Genomic DNA, 4,085 nt, shown 5'->3' with positions numbered 1-4,085 from the left:
GTCGCATAGGTCGTAAGTCGACGACTACCTGTACATTCAGTCATCACCATCCGGAAGTAGTGCATGCCCATACCGAATGTTCACATGCATTCCACGAATTATCGCTTGCATTGAAGTTACAACTGCTGTGATACTTACACACACAGAGTTAATTAAAATCAAGTTTACCTCCCTGTCTTTGCTTGCCATGACATTCAGTGCCATTGACCATTGCCACTTCTACGCCACGGTACCTAAGGCACCGATTGATCCCCATCGTAACCGCCACGGCATGTGACGTCATCGTCGGCCAACCGCGCACCGGCCTTTGCAGCCACGCCTACGCAGCAACGTGTCCTGTGATTGGTAACTAAATGGTGCATCGGCCAAGCCTACACAGCAATGTATCCTGTCATTGGTTGGTAAATAAATGGCCATAACTTGGGAAGCAATTGTCCGATTAATATCAAACCTTGAAAAGGCACATACTCAGGTCCCCAGCAATATAGCTGGCAAGTCTCAATTAGATCGGACCGGTGGTTGTCGAGAAACAGCAGACACAGACACAGACACAGACACAGACACACAGACACAGACAGACACACACAGATTGCTGGAATTATCAATAGATGTGATAATACATTAAATCCTCCAGTGAGTAAAGCTTGAATGGTGATGTATTGATGGGTTCGTTAACTGCCTGGACACAACTCGGGTTGTGGATATACTGATGTACAGTGGGTATTCCTCTGATGTGTATCCATGACTGAGGTTGTGGATACACCGTTTGGAGAGGTCCCGGGCTGAAAGGATCAAAACCTCGAGGAAGAACGGTACCCAGCTGGTGATCCACGCGGTCGGGAAACCAATCTGTTGCTTCCAGGTTCAGGTTCTTACTTCTATTTAGTATCGTTTTATGATCTTAAAGAAAACTTGTTTTAACCTGCTAACTGTAGTTCCCTGTGTTTGCATATGTCGAACTAGTAGTTTTAATCGATTGATAAATTCAGTGCCATGTGTGGTTGCTCTCACGGTCCAAATTATTATCGCCGCCACCGGAGATGGGCAGAGGTTATATTGCCACACCTGTCTGTCTGTCTGTCTGTCTGTCTGTCTGTGAACAGGATATCTCAAAAAGTTGTGGACGAATTCGGTTGAAACTTGGTGGATGAGTTGGGTAGGTGACAAGTAAGAACAAGCCAGATTAGATTTTGGAGGTCCGGATCCGGATCCGGTCCATCAGTGGGATACAAAACGTGCTGTTCAGCATGGCGGAGTGATGCACTCTGCCGAGTTCAGTTCTCGTTTCACCTGTGACTGTCCCCACCACACCTTTCCTAAAAAGCTATTCTATGATACACACACACACACACACACACACACACACACACACACACACACACACACACACACACACACACACACACACACACACACACACACACACACACACTTGGTGTATTTTGGTTTACTGTGAGCATCTCATTCATATTTCTTTTTTAAACTCCCTTGTGATAAAACATAGTTAGGTTGTAATAGTTATGCAATTGCGCTGGGTATAAACGCTTGAACGAAGTGGTTAGGACTGCTCCACCCAGCATTCTGTCGTTCATTCAGAGGATGGAATTGGGTATGTGCGTGGTCTACACTCTACCCAACAATGCGCGCAGATCGAGTCAGCAGGGCACGGTCACGCACACGCCCTTGGGCACGGTCGTGCGTGCACGGCTACGGGGCACGGTCGTGCGTGCACGGCTACGGGGCACGGTTGTGCGTGCACGGCTACGGGGCACGGTCGTGCGTGCACGGCTACGGGGCACGGTCGTGCGTGCACGGCTACGGCGCACGGTCGTGCGTGCACGGCTACGGGGCACGGTCGTGCGTGCACGGCTACGGCGCACGGTTGTGCGTGCACGGCTACGGGGCACGGTCGTGCGTGCACTCAGCTCATAGAGACACTAACGGCAGGCCAGGGACGACATGGTTTATCGCGATGCAATTACGGAGGTCACGGCAAGGGGATTTAATTTGGGGTCCGTTTAATGCCGCCTCACGCTGGGAACATTTTCTGACGCATGCAGAACGCTTCCCCGGGTACTTTGTCACCGACAACGAAAAATCCATCAACTGCGTCCGTCCTCGATCGTGATGCATATTCACAAAGGGGGCTGCAGAGGGGGAAGAGAGGGGGGGAGGGGTTATCGTGCCCGAGAACACAAACTTTGAGCCAATTCTGCAGAGTTGTGTTGCAGCCTTTGGCAGTGCTTTCAGCCTCTTTACCCTAAAAATGTTTTGGCTGCTTTGATCAAACTAAGAGTTGATCATTGGGACACGTTTCGTGCATTATTATAGATTTAGATAGTTCAGGCACATTGGGGAGGGGGGGGGGAGAAAGAAACCCCTCCCTTCCCTCCCATTTTTTTGAATAACATATATATTTGAACATCAAGTATCATGCTCATGCATGTGTACTTTGTGGATACAAGGCGAAGGTCTGACATTACAAGTTGGATTATTATCCCCATGCATTTTGAGAAAAAGCAGGGGAGGGGGAGGGGGTGGTATTGTAATCGGCTGCCTGCCTGTCTGTCTGTCTGTCACGCTCTCTCCTCCGAATCAGTTGTGCAGAAATTCACAAAACTTAGTTTATCATCACCACCAAGTAAGAAGGTGTGAGAGCAGTGCAATTTTTGGCCCCATCCCTTGGGGGTGGATGAAAAGGTCAAACAACAACAAAAAATGCAATTACAGGCGCATTTTAAAACATTTTCAAATTAAACTTAGTATGTGCAATCAACATTGGGGGACGCATGAAATATGTAACGATTTTTTGGATTTAATCCTCAGTTCTTGCCCGGGGGTGGGGGACTTAAGGTCACAGGGGTCAAAACAGGAAAGCAATTTCATTCAAAATTTTATGTTGGGTCATTCCTGGTGGAATTTCTTGCGATCTTTCAACTTTGTTTTACTTGGGAAGCGTGGGGATTTGAGATGGCGTGCCATCAACTTTGCTCTCGTTTAGGATTGTGAAGCCATGCGGTCCTCCGAACCTGGTGTACCTTTTTTCCCACACATCCCCATTTATCACGAAGGTACAAGATGGCATCCTCTTCCAAAAAATTTCCACCTCTTTGGCGTTAAAAACCTGCTCTGATATATAAGTCCCTTTGCCTCGATTAGTTCCATGAGCCATGATTGAATGGAGCCTTCAGCCCCGGGTCACTCGTTGGTAAATCCACAATGATCTCTGCCATACACCAGTCAACTCATCGGCTTGTTTTGTTTTTTTCTGTTTGGTCCTCGATCCAAACAGAATGCGCCTTTTCCATCCTTTCAATGTGATAATAACCGGACTGGGATGAGTCTTTTTGCGCTTTGTTGTCAGGAATCCTTGCACAGATATTTGACTCACCGTAACACACAGTCGATTCACTGATCCCTCAATGGAGACCCACAGATGCCATACTTTCACTTCTTGCCAACGTATCTGACAACTCGATTTCTTCACACAATGTCACAACCTTTCTCTGCATTTGGCACAATTAATTCTGTCCATCGTTTTACATTTGGGCACCATTATTAACTGTTGTGTGTCAACTAGATCTTGTATTTCAGGATCTCAGTTTGTCATTTCCTGTTTGATGACTATTCATGATTAAATTTAGCTTCGTTACCCTATGCTGGACTGATTACTACAATAAACGGTGTGCGAGAAACAAGAAAAGGTTTGTAATGGGAAGTAATTGTACACGCGGACGCAAACAAGGACTCATCTCTGCTCAACAACCATGATTTGCCAAAATTAAATACCATGATGATGAAATTGGAACAAAGTAGGTTACCAGTGATTTGTAGAAACACGCGATATTGAAATCCACAATATTGGAGTGTTTACTGTATACACATACATGCGTGTTTATGATTTGAAAGAAAATCCACAATATATTGTTGTGGAAATGATTCCTCATGCATTAAAGATGCTTAATATAGCATAAAATAATTAATTGTGATATTAGATATGCGTCGCTTATGTAATCAGTAGATGATGTCCACATTCCCTACTGTGTATATCTAAAATTATCCACCCTTTTGACACAATTTTTACC

Source organism: Eptatretus burgeri, chromosome 3 (assembly GCF_056783735.1).
Source record: "Eptatretus burgeri isolate ZD-2024b chromosome 3, Ebu_testis_v1, whole genome shotgun sequence".
Classification (NCBI taxonomy): domain Eukaryota; kingdom Metazoa; phylum Chordata; class Myxini; order Myxiniformes; family Myxinidae; genus Eptatretus; species Eptatretus burgeri.
This window is presented reverse-complemented; position numbering follows the sequence as displayed.